At 45.7% G+C, this 17,156-nt stretch overlaps 1 protein-coding gene across 2 annotated transcripts in view; it reads left to right on the forward strand.

Annotated features, from left to right (window-relative positions):
• The first annotated feature begins 8,969 nt into the window (after positions 1 to 8,969).
• LZTS1 (leucine zipper tumor suppressor 1) overlaps positions 8,970 to 17,156 on the forward strand; it is a 51,620-nt gene continuing 43,433 nt past the window's right edge. For both annotated transcript variants that reach the window (XM_044225217.1, XM_044225218.1), the window contains exon 1: positions 8,970 to 9,115. The gene's annotated coding sequence lies outside the window, so the exon portion shown is untranslated. The remainder of the gene's footprint in view (positions 9,116 to 17,156) is intronic.

A 17,156-nucleotide genomic window follows, 5' to 3' on the forward strand; every position in this document is an offset into this window, starting at 1 on the left:
AGGATCTTCAGGACAAGAGGAAATAACAAGGAAAGAAAGCTTGTCCTTGTGAGATTTCAGTGTTTGGCCCTGAAAGCTTATTAGAATATTGGGGAACAAGTATATAGTAAGGGCTTAAAGCCTGCATCTGTGGGGCAGACCTGGAGTGAAAGGGATGCATCCGCCTTGTGTCTACAGTGACTTGAGTTTTAAAAGAACTTTTATATTGTCACCTGATTTGGTCTTTGTGACAACCCAGTGAGATATATATGACACATGTGTATGAGGAGTTGCTCTGTGCACTTTATAGGTAATCAGCTGAGGTTAAATGACATCCATGGTCGTAGCTAATAAGCATCAGAGCTAGCCTTGAACTCTGACTTTCAGACAACATTAGAAGATTTTGTCTTGCCTGTAGGTGAATCTCAAGTACTGACTCTCACTTACTTACAGGAGTATATTTAGGAAAAGAATTCTCTTAGGGTCTCCCAGAAATAATACTATAGAAGGAAACACTGTCCACTATCTCTGTAAAAGGCTGACCCTACATTTTTAATGGTACATTCACTCACACATTCCCTCCTGAAGGCCAGGGAGACCTCTTTTCCCTAGATCTGGCTTTTTTATGAGAACCCCAAAGACAAAATGTGTTTTTAAACCAGTTAGAGAACTCCCCATGCCCAGAGGGAGAGGCACTTTCCCAGAATACACTCTTGCACAAGGGCCCCTTCTTTTTTGTTTCTCCCTGCCTCACCTACACCTCAATGGAGAGTTCCTCACCTTCCTCCCAACACTCTCTCACTACCAGAACAGCCAGCCTGCCAGCCCACACCTCCTGCCTTCTCCCCAAGCATCCTCTTCCTCAACACGGGCCAGGGACAGGACAGTAAAATCAGGTCTGAGGGTGGGGGAGTCTGAGAAGTTCTTCTAAGAAGCTGTGAGCCAGCCAGAGTGGCCCTAGAAAGCCCCTTCCCCCTCCCAGCCCTGGGCTTAGCCCTGCAGCAGTGGCAGCAGGGAACCTTACCACTGCAAGTTGAAACAGGACTCCCCGCCTCCCCTCTCAGCTTTAAATAGGATTAATGAGAGAGAACATTCTAAACACTGCTTTGAGAGGTTCCAGAACAGGCAGCAGGCTACTTCCTCTCAAGCTGCCATTTTGGACAGGGTCCCCTGGTTGCCTCCCCCTTAACTTGGAGCTCTTTTGTTCTCGGCAGGGAACCTAACCTTGGAATCTCAAAGACAGGATGAAATGCTATTGCCCTCCTAGGTGCCTTCTCTACCCACTGATAGTGCCAGAAAATTCACTCTTGCCTCATTCATTAGATTATATTCTTTGAAAAAATTCAAAGATTTTTGGAAAGGGAGCGAAAAGTGGAGCTGGGAAGGAAGCAATATAAAGCTGTAAGTGTCCATGCTCCATTTACAGCATTCACGTATCCCCAATAATTTTAGTAAACATATTTTAATCTACTCTATATTTGTGTGTATGTGCCCTTCCCTGTAGAATTATATTGTCAATAACATTCAAAAGTGCCAGAAACCGAGGATAAAAGTAAGAAACGACCCAGCTGAGTTTCTGACTTGGGGAGAGTAGGTGGCAAAGAAAATCATAACTAAAGGGGTTTCCTGTGTGACAGGTGCTGTGCTAAGCACTGTGAGGTAGGCACTAGTACTAGGAAACATCCAGCAAACTGATGTTATTTGACATTTTGTCTTGATTGTTTCATGAAAGCAAAAATCTTCAAAGTTTACCAAGAACCTTTTCTGGATGGAATGCTTACCTGACAGGGGCAACAGTCCTTCTTTCTTGTTTCCAGCAAACTTAGCTAAAAAGAGCCACAGGATGCTGGAAGAAACCTCAGAGAATACCTGTGACAGCCACCCACCACCTCCATTCCTCTGTCCCTTTCTCTAGCTCCTCTATTTTTGCAGGCAATGAGATTGAAGTCTTTTCACGATAACGACGGTCAGTATGGGGATAAAGCAAAACATACTCAACAACTAGCCAGTTTGACACACAAAGTACAGGGAGTGGGGTTAACACCAGAAGACTTAAGGGGAGAATGGCAATGCCTGTTGAGAAGTGCAGTGACCTGGAGGATTCAAATAGAAATCCAGGCAGGCCAGTGGGAGCCCAAGCCCAGGGTAACCCCTCATCCCAGAAGACCAGTCTCTGATTCTACTGTTAGGGTACAGCATTAGCCTGTCTTTCTAGGATCACCCCCACACCAGAAGCTTCCTGAGAAATGACTGAGTAAATGTGTAAGTTAAATTTTAGCACTGAGGGTCTCAAGGGCCTCTGATATTTTTTTCTTCCCCCTGGGGGGCGGGGGAAGGAAATGATCATGCCAGCATTCCTCATAGGGGAACTAAATGACTTCCCAGAAGTCATGGTCTCATATGTTCTATTTCTTTAAATGAGTTCAGGGCTACAAGTAAATGTGAGCTTGACAGGGTCCATTTGGCAAATGGACCCCTCAGAACTGACAAGGGTCATGTCAACTTCTTCATCTGCATGCCATTGCTCAGCCCTGGGGAGAAATTAGCCTAAAGCCAATTAGTCTATTAGTTACCACCCATGTGCTCAGCAGCAGGCTGAATGTTATTAGGGATATAGAAAAATAAGAGGCAGTTTCTCTCATCATTTAATCATTAAGTATTTGTTGAGTACCTATCATGGGCCAAGCATTGGGTTGAGCACTTAAACACCTACTAGGAAAGTGAGACACATTCTCGTGAAATAATAGAACACAAACTACAAAGTGCACAATGAATGAAAGAACAGCGGACATGGATGTGCTATTTGATAAGACTTCAGTGAAGTGGAGATGGGGATCTAGGAGGGTAGGTCAGGGCTTGGGGAGGGCCTTGGAAGACCTCTATTATGGTTTGAATGAGAGCAAGAGCTAAGAGGTGAATGTGGCCTTGATGAAGATGAGGAGGTAGTATAGAACTGAGACAAACATGCTGGATTAAAGGGTGAAATTAAAGTGAGTAGGTAGGGAAGGGGGCAACACTATGGAGATGTTGGAGACATTATCTCTTCTGCTTTCAGTGGTTCCTGGAAGTTTTCAATTCATTTTGGGAGTCTCTAGCTTGGGTAGAGCTAAGAGTCAACTCTAGTGAGATAGCCTGGAACAGTAGAGAGAGCAAAGGCTTTGGATGAAACTGCATTCCAGTCCTTTTCCTCCACTTACTAGTGATGGGATTTGGAGTACATTATTTAGCCACTTTGAGCTGCAATTTCTTCATTTGAAAAACAGATAATGATTTCTATGATTATTAAATAAGATACTATAGATAAAATGTCCAGATGAGGTACATAATAGGCAAGCAATGGCTGTTTTTCTCCATGGCTTCCCTCTTTCCCCTTGAAAACAAAGGTAAAATGCATGGGTATGTCCCAGTATCTATTCCACCCCAGCCAATTGGCCAAAGCCAATAATACTAGTCTCCTTGAGTTTGCCAGTGATTGTTAGATGATGTCTCTAATCCTGTCTAGTGTCAACTGAGAGCCTTCCAGGAAAGGTTTCCTTGATCTTAAGAAAGAGATGCAGGAACAAAGGTCCTTTATTCCTTAACCCATTACTGGTTCTGGGTGTGATAACTAGGCTGGCAGATCCAACCAAAGTCATGAAGCAACCACCATGAGGGCAAAGCCCATAGTTCAAGAATGGCAGAACAGAGAGATGCAAAGATCTGATCTATGATGACATTGTGAGGCCATGGAATGAATTAACCTGGAAGCTGATCTCTTAATATATTAATTCATGAGATTTTTGTTGCCTGTTATTTAATCCGGTTTAGTTTATGCTTTTTTTTTTACTTATAAGTAGAAACATTCTCCTGATTCACAGTTTCAGTTTCAGACAAACTAGTTAAAACAACGGAAGAGATAGATTACAGAAAAGGTGATAGGCCAGGCCCTTTCACAGCTAGGATCTTGAATTAGAATAGCCTATTTATCCTACTGAAATGGTATTTGGGGTGGTGCAGGACATGTCAAATTGTAATACTTTCTCCTTATTTCTCTGTAATCTAGTGCAGCCCTGCACTTGCATTGAATGGTTTGCTAAATGGTTGTCACATGAACCTTGTCAGCTGATGGCTGAAAAAATCCTATTCACACTAGAAGCTAGTTAGTTCCATTTGAGCCTGGTTTTGCATTGCCAAGGTAGCTGGTTTGCTGCTCTCTGCTCAGAGGAAGGCTGCCTTCCTCTAGTCTACACTAACCAAACTAAACCGCAGCCAGGCACTGTATCAGTTATAAGATTTCTGAGAAAGTTACAGGACACATGCTTCGAAACCCTAGGGTCTCAGCTCCAGTAAAGCTGGGAAATTTTCTCAACTTGCTCTTTGACTCAGTTTTCCTTTCAGTGAAAGAGTGGAGTGGGCATACTTCTTAACATCAACTTGAGCATGTTTGTGTGAATGAGTCATCACTGGATAGGAATTCTGATGTCAGCAAGTTCTCCCTAGAGCTCCTAAAGGTGTTTTATTCCTTCTACAACTTCCCTGGTTTCCTGAATATAGATTAAGTACTCAAAATGAAGTTCCAAAAGATAATCCCAACAATGATAATAATTAACTGTTCCTTGGAGTCATTAGGTACTTTCTAGAAAAGAAAAAACATTATTTGCATTTTATCCTATTTGTCTTCATAAGCCCCAGAGAAGTCAAGGAAGAGATGTTCCTCCCAACACAAATAAGAGTTTACCGAAGTTCAGGGATAAGAGAGGCAAGGTGCCCAGGGATGTAAGAGTAAGGAATGTAAACTCTAGTTATAAAAACTTCACACCCAGGGAAACTCCAGGGAAATTTTGTTTGTTTGTTTGTTTTCTGCTTATTCTGGAGGGAGACAGGACACTGGTGGTGCTTCCTTTAAGGTCAAGAGGCATTAGGCTGTCTATCAAGAAAATCAGCCTTCCTATACTTTCCTGGGGTAGCTTGGAGATAAATGGAGTAGTGGCTCGGTGATATATCAATATATTTTCTCATCTATTTTTACAGCCTCAGTTTAATATAGTCGGCTTTTTGAATTTTTTAAAAGATTTTTATTTTTTTAGTGGCACTTGGGGGGCTCAGATAGTTAAGCATCTGCCTTAGGCTCAGGTAATGATCCCAGGGTCCTGGGACCGAGCCCTGAATTGGGCTCCCTGCTTGGCAGAGAGCCTGCTTCTCCCTCTCCCTCTACTGTTCCTCCTGCTTGCGCTCTCTCTCTCTCAGTCAAATAAATAAATAAAATCTTAAAAAGAAAAAGACTTTTACTTTTTAAAGTAATCTCCACACCCAACATGGGGCTTGAACTCACAACCCTGAGATAAGAGTTGCATATTCCATCAACGGAGCCAGCCAGGCATGCTACTATAGTTAGGTTTTCTTATTCTCTAACACAGGTATCTGGATTTTTTTTAAGACTTGAAATAATGTTTAATAGTTATTTGACATTTTTTAACCTTTCTTACCAGCTTTATTCTGACTGTTTCTCCTCATCTTTGTATCATTGTCACAAAATAGGTAAGGCTAATAATGTTAATAGGCCCATTTTACCAATGAGCAAATGGAGTCTCAGAAAAGGTGTGACAAGACCACAAATTTGAAGAAGTGGAAATAGATGTGAATCTTCTGTATTTGAGTCCATGCCTCTCTCTAAAACATTGTTTTTCTCCCCTCCATAGAATTCCTTCAAATATTGTATGAGTGCTTTCTGTATACCAACAATGTCCTGGGAATTCAGTATTGGACAAGAAAGATGTGGTCTTTTTTTTTTTTTTTTAAAGATTTTACTTATTTATTTGACAGACAGAAATCACAAGTAGGCAGGCAGAGAGAGAGAGAGAGGAGGAAGCAGGCTCCCCACCGAGGAGAGAGCCCGATGCGGGGCTCGATCCCAGAACCCCGGGATCATGACCCGAGCCGAAGGCAGAGGCTTTAACCCACTGAGCCACCCAGGCGCCCCGAAAGATGTGGTCTTTGAACGAGAAACTTTTAGAAAAGTTGACCACACAAACAAGAAGATGGGCAGTTATTTAAATTTTAATAAGTGAAAGCGCATTGAGAGAGGCAGAGGCATTTCTAATCCAGAGAAAATGTTGGGTTAATTGGTCCACGGGCCTGCTCCTATGTGACCAATCTAAGGCTCTAGAAATGAAGGACAAAATCATAAGCCAGAATGGTAAACTGACTGAATCTTAGGTGGTGAACAGATGAGGGAGGTAGGGAATTTTTTACAAAAATGTGTTTTGTGACCCAGCTTTCCAGACTCAGCTCAGGCAAGGGAGAGCCTGAAGGAAGCAGAGGTTTGGATGGGACAACCAGGGCCCAGTTGGGGCAGTACTCCTTCACTAAACAAAGGAAAGAAGAGGCACCACATTGAGAATCCCACCAGGGGTGTTAGGAGCAGACACACCCAGTCATTGCATTACCATACCCAACAGCTGAATCAGGGAGCTAATTATGGCTTTCTACTTCTGGAGACCACATTCCTGAGGCTTTCATGAACACACACACACACACATGCTATACCATGGTAGCTCTCCTCTCCTTACTCTCCTTCCTTACTTCTACTTCTACTTTCAATGCACCCTACTTTACCTCTGAAGAATCCCTTGCACAGGGTGCTTCTATTGTTTGATACTGTATCCTGGTTCCACCCCTGACATACACACCAACACACTGCCCACACCCTTTGTCTAACTCCGTCATTATAAGAGAGCTACATGCCATGCCTTACCTTCCACCTAGAATGTCTCTGACCGAGAACCACAATACATCAGTGCTGGAGTACCCTTAAAAAGTCTCACCTAAACTACCCACTTTGCAGATAAAGAAACTGAGGCCTAGCCAGGAACACGGATTATCCAAGAATATTTAAATAGTAAGTAGTAGGGCCGAAATGAGGAACAGGCTTCCAGGATTATTATCTTTCCCCTTTCATGGAATTCCACATCTAAGAACACAAAAATGAGCTTGACTGAAATCTGAAGGCTGCCTGATACCTTATTCTACCTTACAAGATTCTACCCCTCCCCCCCTTTTTAATGCTGAGATGTTTGCTTTATATTAATCTATTCAGCAAATGTTTTTGAGAAACTCCCATTTGTGAAGCACCATATCTGTCCCTGGAAATGTAGAGTCCAGTCCCTGACTCTAGATAGCTCATAGTCTAGGGGAAGACAGACCTGCAGTCACAGCCACCATGCAAGCAAGTGTACCTATGCTGTGCCAATGAATGGGACAAGAGACATAGAGCTTTAGAAAAAGGACCTGTAATTTTGACTGAGGTGATCAAAGATGGTATGAATAAGGATTGCATTTTAGGTCTCAAATGTTGACAGGTAAAGAAAGGTCTTTCAAACAGGGACAAGTATGTGCAAAGATGGAAAAGAAGAGGTGATGTTCTGAGAAGGCTAAATACCCTTTGGAGTTGATACAGAGAAGTTGCAATGTTACCTGTAATAGCTACCATGTGTATGTACATACCACATGCCCAGGATTCTTATTTAGTCCCTACAGCAAACCTATAAACTAGGGATTGGTTCATTTAACAAGTAGTTATAACATGACTATGATATACCAGCCAAGCTCTAGGTGTTGAGGGTACATTCTATGAACAGAACAGACCCAGCCCCTCAGCTATGAACAAAAAAGAACAAGTCCCTGCCCTCAGGAAGTTTACATTCCAGGAATTGTTACCCCCATTTCATGAAGGGGAAAAAAACACAACAAACAAACAAAAAAACCCTGAGATATAAGATGTTTAAGGCACTGGCTCCGGGTCACACAGATGAGAATTAGCAGAGCCTGTCTGTGCTCTTAAACTATGTTGTGTTTCCTTCCAGGAAGCCTGGAATTGAGAGTTGGGGTGTTCAGGGTCAAGATCTGAAGTAGTAAGGATCTCTTAGGAGGCTCTGAGCAGCCGGGTGACTGAAACAAAATGGTGTTGCTTCTCTTTGAGCTATCTTTCCCCACAACACTTAACAGTCAGAGACCAACCACCTCAGTCTTCTGTCCTCCACACAGACATACCTCTTTTGGCTGAGGATGACATTCCCTGAGTAGAGCCATGCCTGGTTTTAGCAGATTAGCCTGGGTGAACCCTCAGGACCAGCGTCTCAGGCCACACCGGACACCCCAATTAACTGGCCTTTTGTCCTACCAAAGCTTGTGAGTTTGGTTTCCTTCCTAGCCCAACTGCTAGAAGTCTGAAGGGAGCCTGGTAGAGAAAATGATAATGTTAAAAAGGTCCTGGGTGAGATTTATAGCTATAAACTTGGAACAGGCCCCAGTTTTCACCCGAAACCTAGTCCCCGGGAGGGAGCTGAAAAAGTTTGCCTTTGAAATGTCTCGGGAGTGGGAGTGGGTCTTCTGGGCTCCGGTCTGTAATCCCAGCTTGGTTACTCAGCGGCTCGTCCCGTCTTTGAACCTAGAAATCCAGCCTTTTCGCTGGACTTTGGGGTTGCAAAGACAGGGCTGGGGAAAGGAGACTGGTGAGTAGGAAGAAGCGGTGAAAAGCAAGCAAGGAATACCGGGCGGGGGGTGGGAAGGCGAAAGCGAAGGAACGGATCCAGGAAACGCGAAGGAATAAGAACGGAGAGCGCGCTAATAAAAGGAAAAAAGGAAGGGACAAGAACAAGACAGGAAAAGCGGGAGAACGGGAAGGGCCGGCGGGTGGAGAGAAAGACTCTGACAGGGCCGCTCGGCGGGGTTTGCGGGAAGTGAGAGTGGAGAGATGGAGGGCGGCGGACGCGGAGGAGCGGAGAGGACCGAAGCGGCCCCAGCTGTCAGCCGGGAACAAAGGCCGCCGAGCGGCAAGTGAGAGGCTGCGGGCCGCGCCTCAGCCAATGAGCGGCGCCGGCGCAGGCCCCGCCCCGCCCCGCTCCGCCCCGCTCCGCCCCGCTCCGCCCCTCCCCGCCCTCGACCCGGCGCCGAGGGTGGCGCGCCGGGAGCTGGCAGGCGGCGGGCGCGCGGGGAGGCCGAAAGTTTCTCTGGCCGCCGGGTCCGGTGAGCCCGAGCCGCGGGCTGCGACGGCGCCGCGGCACCCGCCGGGCCGGGGGCTCTGGGAAGACAGCCGGGAACACATTGTAAAACACACTGAAAAAAAATTCTCAAGTCAGTCCGAGGAGCAGGGGGCCAGGTAAGATGCGGTAGACGCGGGGTCTTCCTCGCTCCTGCCGCTACTGCACGGGCATTCCTGGGGGAAACTGCGCTCCCCGCGGCGTGCGGGTGCGTCCGTCGGTCTTTGTCTGTGTCAGGGTCTGTCTAGGTGTCTTTGTCTCCGCATGTAACTGTCAGGGTCTCCACTTCTGCGAGGGTGGGTGCTGCTGCTCTGGTCCCAGCCTGGAGAAAGGGATGCTGCGTCTGTCCTTCTGTCTTTGTCTCCGTCTCCGGCAGGCTAGTTTTATCTGCTCCCATCCTAAATCTGATCTTGATGGACATTAAGTGTTGGGTGACTGATGTCTGAGATGAGGAAAAGGGGAATGTGCGTGATCCCGGAGGGACGCTGGCCCCAGACAGAGGGCCTGACAGCTGGGGTCAGGCCACTACACTTTCTGTCTGGAACTTTGGAGATGGGCTGTGTCTGCGCTCAAAGGGTGGCAGGGACACTGATGCAGTTAGAGGTTTGGAATGTCTCACTGAAGGAATATGTCACTGGGGCTGAGGTGGATAGAGAGGGTGTTGATGAACATGGAAATTGGCCCCCTGGAGTTGTGGGCCAACCAGGATCAGTCCTGGACTTGCCATTCAGCCAAATTAACACACACGGCCCCACACCTACACACAGGCTACATTCACTTCTTTCTCTCATCCACCAAAGGCAGCCAGGCCCTGACTCCCTCCCCACCCCTGCACACACACACACACACACACACACACACCCCGTCTAACATGCTGAACTCCAGCTTTCATAGCCTACAGCTCAGTAGCAACAGGCATCAAAACACCATAGGCCAGAGGATCTTTGTCCTTCCTGCTCCAAGTAGAAAGGAGTGAACAGTGGAGCAAATGAATGTTCTCCTGGCCCAGGAATGTGTCAGGCCTAGAAAAGTGCTTAGGACTTGCTAGCTTCAGAGCCCTCAGTTCCCCAGAAACAAAGAGTGCTTAGGGATCTGAGCATCTATATTTCCTGGATCCCTTCTCTCCCATTCACACCTTCCTGCCTTGGGTCCATTCACATCAGCCCTGCTCTTGGGTCTTAAGTGCTGACAAACTAGCGTGGAGGCACTGAGCTCTGGAGAGCTCTTAGCAAGAGCTGTGCCAGATAAAGGGTTTCCTGCTCTGCTGGAAGCACCACCTAATTGCAATCATGGGAACCAAGGAGTCCAGCCCCAGATAGATGAGTTGTGTGCTTGGCAATTCTTCCAGCACCAGAGACCCTTGAGAAGAATCTGTGGGTAGGGCCTAGAGAGTGTTTATAACCTGAAGTTGTTCCAAGTTCAAAAACAATTTTCTGTAGGCATGCTGGGGAAAATACAGGTGCTGAAGTGTGTATATATATATGTTGAAGTGTGTATGTATGTACATATGTACATACACACATATATGTACATATATACACATATGTATATATGTATATGTATATATATGTATATACACATATGAAAATAGGTATGAGAGACAGCGTTTACAGGCAGGAAGGGTGTTTGTGTTCAAGGGTGGAGAATAGCAGAGTGTGTGGGTGGAAATCTGTGGGCAGGGGCATACACACTAATCATGTGTGGTATTTACACCTTATATTTATCCAGTGCCTTTCTTCTGAGGTGCTTTCTGTACATCACAGACGTTATCTCATTTGTTATCTCCTTTATCCTCACAACGTAACTACCAGGTTGGCATGAAACATAGTTAATTCTCTGTGTTCTACCGTGAAGAACTGAGGCACCAGAGGGGCAGGGCTTTCCCAAAGGTCCACAGCTAATGCAGACAAAATTAGGTTTAGCAAGTGGAAGTCCAACTATGAGGTCTCACCTGAGAGGATGTATGTGTGGACATTCACTCCTCATGAAGTGAGAAAAAGCCCAGGTAAGAGAAAAAATGTTGTCTCTCAAGAGTGTATATATGTGAACAAGAAGGATGGGACATTTGAGATGCTGGTTATTTAACATTTATGGCCCCCTCTGTGCACCTCACGAAGTAAAACCTTTTTGTGCAGCAAAAACTATTCAGCTTGTGCATTTGGGTGTCTGTAGAGGAGCCTCCTATCTGTCTGTGTGTGCCCCAGTAGATGTGTGTTGCTGCCGTTGAAGGTATGCCGCTGTACAGTGTGTGTTGGAGAGAGCCAATGCTTTGGGAGTATGTGGGGGAAAGACTGGCCAGGGAGTTTTGAGAAGCCATGTTTCTGCCTGTATGGACAGAGGTAGAGGGGTCCCAGCCATATAAAAGTGGCTTTTTAATCCTGAAAATGTATTTATATGTCTTTGCACTTATTCAACATTCACTTCATAAATACTCATTGGGTGCCTACAAAATGCAAACCTCTGGGCCAGGCAATGAGGCTACAAAGACGAATAAGGTAATGAGGGCAAATCTCTGGTTAATCAGCTTATAGACTGGTGTAATCAGTAATATTTAATGACACATAATACCGTTCACTAAGTGTACTATGTGCCCAGTACTCATTATTCATTATCTCATTTAATTCTCAGCACAGCCCTGCAGGCTGTGTATGATTTTTAAATGAGGAGAGTTGAATAATGTAGCTAGGGTAGAATGAAAGAGCAAGGGTTTGAACTCCACTCAGCTTAGACTTGGCTCTTTCCGTGTTCTTCTCTTACCTTTGAAAATAGAAATACGTGTTTCTTCACTGTCAAGTATTCTTGCCCTGTCCCTCTCCCTCCACCTAACAAGCTCCCACTTGGACTTCTGGTTTTAACCATGAGAATCAACTCTTCCAAGAAATCTTCTCCTCTCCTTTCCCTTAGTCTTCATTTCATGCCTTCCTCTGAGTTCCTACCATCATTTCACACTATCCCAGCATTGACCCACTGGTCCTGAAGAGCCTACAAAGTTTTTAGAGACAAAGATGCCTAACTCAGACTATACTGTTTGACTACTATGAGTAGGGGGCTAGTAAATGCTCGTTTAATAAAGTAATGGGAAGGGGACGAGCTGTCAGAGACAGTTGGCAGGGAGCATTTTCCCAACAGCAGATTTCTGCAGGGACACATTTTGTTGGTGTGGCCTCTGGCTTTCCTGCCTCTATTACTGGGTCATCTCCTTCAGAGCCTCTGCCTAGACAGGGCTCCTCCATCTCAGTTTCTGACTTCAGTTTGGGAACACAAGGAAAACCTAGCCCCCACCATGCTGCTAAGTTGGACACTCTATCCCAGGGTCAGTCAACCAACAAATATATACCAGTGGGAGGTGCTAGGTATAATATAGAGTTAAGGTTTTTAAAATGGTCTACTTGGAACCCAAGGAGGACAGTGGTTCCAGGGCAGTAATGAGGTGTTTCTAGGGGTTTGCCAACAAAGACGTATCCAGCTGTCTGGGGAATCTTTAGGCAATTTAAGTGGTAGGTCTTTGAGTTTGCTTTTGAATAGATCTTTATGCTACTGCAGTCTGAAAATCGCTGATCTAAAATAGACACGCTGTTGTTTGGAATGTGAATTGCAACCATGTTTGGGGAGGTAATCTGGTCATGATTTGCCCAAGGTCACATGGTTTCAGTCTGGTGACTCCCTTCCCATGCCCTTTACACCACCCCATTATTTCTCATAGCAGGGTTGCCACATGCCTTCTCAGGGGTTTGTGATGATTTTAGTTTCCTTAAAACTGTACTTCATTATTTTTTCAAGGTTTTACCCACTCAAGGTGCCGGGAAGGTGGGGGACTTTAAAAAAAATGGTTCAATAATGGCTTGAGACTAAAATTTGTGACGAGAATTAAGAGGAACCAGCACACACGAATCTTGACAAGAACATTGAAAATTGGATTGTACTAACTTTGAACACAGCAGCTGCTGAGCACGAGGGAGGTGAACTCAAAGACACCAAGGAAGAGGTAGTCATGAACTAAACATTGAAGTTGAACCTCAGGAAGGTATAAAAATAGTAGACATAGAGCAGCAAGGTCATAGTTCCAAGATGCAAGCTGAGACCTGAGGAGATGGAGCTTTTTCTTCCCAGGGGAACCCAGGTGGGAGCCTGTTTCCTCCTTCCATGCAGCTCAGCAAGATACCCAGACCAGACAGAGCTGGGAAATGAAGGATGGGAAATAAATCACCTCTAACAACTGCCTCCAGCAAAATGAGTGTGCATATTGGCTCTAGATATCCTTCTCTAAAGATTTAGAGAAGTGGGTGGAGATGTGTCAAAATCAAGCATGGCTTTGGGCTAGCTGCCGATTGGCAGTGCTACCTCTGTATCGGCAAAATCCATCCTGCTTCTGTCGCTCTCCTGCTTCCTGCCAGACATCAACTTCCACCCGACAATCTATCACCATCTCTAGGCTTCTGGTAATAATAATCTTAATAATCCTTTTTATTTGTTCAGGACTTCACAGTTTAAAAAGGGACATTATTATTATTATTATTATTATTATTATTAGTGTTGTTGTTGTTAAGTATCATCAATCCCGTGAGAAGATATATTCCACAATTCGGCATACGAGAAAACTGAATGAGCGTATCCAGGGTGAAGGGGTTCACCCAGGATTTTAAGTGGAATGCTGGAATTCGAACCCAGCTGTCCTGACTCCCAGTTCTGAGCTATAATCACCCAATTGTCAGTTCTTATTAATTAGCAAACAGAATGTGAGTGTGTGTGTTTGTTAGCTAAAAGTTAAAATTAATTGTTCTAGTCAATCCAGTAGACTGGTGATTTTTCTTCCTAAGTGTTAGGCCACATTGGTGTCTAAGCAGATATGATATGGGTTTTGTCTAGTACCTGGAACAAAGATAATAAAAAGTTGCCCTATCCAGATCACCCATAGATATGCTTCCATGCACTGTGGGAGAAGATAACTGCCTTCAGGATGACTGCCAGCAGACACACAAACACACACACACACACACACACACACACACACACACCAAATTCATTCATTCATCTCTTCCACTGAGACATGTTCTCCTCTTCTATCCACACTCACAGTCACATCCCATAACATGAATCCTCAGACATTCCAAGATAGCAGGACCTGGAAGAGCCACACCTATGTCTACTTGCATTGGCCTCTCTGTGGCATGATATAAAGTGTGCTTGGGCGAACCCTTCCTTAATGCCACAGAACCTCAGTTTCTGCCATGCCCAGAGCAGTCTTTTGAATTGCCATCTTTCTTCAGAACTTCAGAAGCTCCCCAGGTCACAGTATTCACCAGACAAAGAGGGATAATTCTAGGTGAGACTCTCACACTGAGGAGTACTCAAGGACACAGGCCCTTCAAAAGTGTCAAAGTGGAGCTGAGATCAGGCTAAGGGTGGGCATTGCTTTGAAAATCAATTGGTGTTTAAGGATGAACCCTGCCCTGTGCATGAATCCAACTGTAAAGCACAGACTGCCAAGTGGCTGAGGCAATCCCTGCCTGAGGCGCCAGGGCAGTGCTGTGCACTTGGCTCACTGGCCTGTTGGCTTTGGGGGCATCTTCCTTCTCCTTGCTATTGCAAAGCCATTTGCTGCTAAATCACCCTCCTCCTGGCACCCTGGACTGCTAAATTGGTCTCAACTTGCTGTACTTCCACCCACTACCTTAGTCATTATTCGCTGGCAGCATTCAGAGAGTGGGTGTAAAGCAGCTGAACATTATATTCCTGCTGAAAAGAGAATTGAGTATAGGCATGCAAGGGAAGAGGTAAGAGAAAGCTAAGGAGGCAGGGAAACAAAGCTTGGGTCTGCCAGCACCTTTCCCGGGTAACTCCAATAACGCTGGAGTGTTGGGTGGTGAGCAATAGGTGAGTGTGTTCTGGCTAATAGGATGAAACACAGGATTCTAGGGTGAGAGAGGTACACTCACTATTGAGGGGCTGCACCTGCCTGGTCTGGAAGGAAGAAAGGACATCAGCTGTGGGGAGAGAAAGACCCCTCCCCCACCAGCTCCCTGTTCCTTAAATTTTGCAACATGTACTATCACACCCATTGAGCATCTGTTCCCATGTATTATTATTTAGCTTCTCTATCCTTCCTCCCTACCTAGATTTTAAATCCCTTGAAAGGAAAATGTGTCATGTCTCAGGTCTATAGCACCAGGCTCTGGACACAGTCAGGGCTCAGCCCCAGATGGCTGAGGGTAATGGTGATGAGGCTGTTGGTGACCCTTCCATCTCAACCCTTTCAGATCTCCCTGTGCTGTCCAAGGACCACAGAGTTTGAGAACCCAGGCAGGCAAGAGGAGAAAGAGTAATGGGAGAACTTTCAAGGCTGGGTCTACTATCTCAGTGGGAAGCTTCAGGGAGGGAAAGGGTTATACCACATAGGAACAGACCAGCTAGGGAAGCAGAAACTTAGAGACTTTCTGTCCTGGTGCAGAGGCTCCACGTGATCTCCAGCCAACAGATGGGGCACTCTTTGTCAGCTCATCAGCACCCGCGATTGCACTGGGGCTGGTAGGAGGTGGAGAACAGAGTTGGTTCTCATGTCAGACAGCAGAGACAGCATCAGGCAGAACAGAGTGACCTTGACAGGAGATTCTCTGAGTCACTGATAACATTTGTTTGGTCTCCCAAGGAGGGGGTTGGAAAGGGAACACACAGCACCAACACAAGCTGGCCTGGAACCTGATGGATCGTCCAACCCAGGTTCCTTCCCTCTCACCCTCCCCTTAAGGAAGTTAATAAGAAAACCCTGAGCATAGAAGTCACCGCACAACTAGGGAGGCAGGGACAATGGGGGATTCACAGAGTATGTCAAGGGATAGAAGTCTAGGGGAATGAGCCCTGAGATTGGTCTTGACCTTCTGCCAACTTCTAAGATGCAATCTGACCAGTGGGTCTGGGGGATGCCTGTGCTGGGTCCACCCTGGCCACCTCAGCAGCAAAGTCAGGGACAGCATTGTTTCAGAAGGATACTTTAACCACTCAGAGCACCTCCCTTATTTATTGAAACCTTCAGACATTCCAGCTTTAGCTTTCTTCTTCTCTTTCCCAGTGAAGGGCATCTCAACAGTGCATACACGAAGGAGCTGGGAAGGATTAGAATGTGCTCACATATTGAAGAGACAGCCTTCCCCAGCCCCAATGCCTGAGTGTCAACCGCAGGCAAACTGAACTGCAGGAAGGTGGGGAAAGTGAGAGCCACCAGGCAAAGCCCCAGCCTCCACCTGCATTGAAAAGGCAGTGCTCCACTGAAGGGAGCTGCCTGCTCACAGCTGCCTACACTTCTCCCCTCCATGGGCCTGCAGCTGCTCTGCTCAAAGGCACTGCTCTAGCAGGGAGTGGGTATGGGCAAGATGCTTGGTCTTTCCTGAGACATTGCCTCATCTACCAGGAGCGCCAAGCTTTCAGCTTCCTTAGGATTTAAAAACTTCTCTTGACTGGAGCTACTTCTATGCTAGAGCAACAGATAGGACCTCCAAGCCCAAGGTTCCAAGATTTATCAGGAAACTAAGAAGACTGTGTTGATGATATGTCCAGTACTCTGCATGGAAACACAAAATCTCAGACTTGAAAGGACACTTAAGTTCTATTCTATGCCCTATTCTCAATCCCCCCCAAACCCTTCTAGTTACATTCTTTTAAAGCCGGAGAATGCTAGGTTCATATCAAACACTCTACCAGATCCTAAGAGGAGCAAAAAAGAGACACACTGTTCCAGACAGGCTTGGTACTGGGGAGACAACAGATGCATTGGAAAATATCACTCTACAGAAAGTCTTCATGGAAGACATAGAACTTGGGAAGTACCCTGTGGTCTGGGTGTGATTTTAAGAGATGGAATGGGGTAGGTGGCAAAGATAGAGAACAATAGGTGGTGGGAACAAAAGCAAGTTAAATCAGATTGAGAAGGGCCTTGTACATGCCTTGGGAGTTTGCTTGTTATTTGGTGGGCAGGGGGAAGTGACTGATGTGATAGGTAGAGGAGTGGTTTATAGTAGACCTTGGTTTTAGGACATTAATCTAGCAATGGAGAAAAGAATAGATTTGAGGGTGGAGAGGATTCTTTCTAGAAAAAAAAAGATTATTATTAGAATGACTTTCTATCCTCCTTCCTATCTCCTGGTTGATAGCACATGTTCCCAGAGC

This window comes from Neovison vison, chromosome 11 (assembly GCF_020171115.1).
Source record: "Neovison vison isolate M4711 chromosome 11, ASM_NN_V1, whole genome shotgun sequence".
Taxonomy (NCBI): Eukaryota; Metazoa; Chordata; class Mammalia; order Carnivora; family Mustelidae; genus Neogale; species Neogale vison.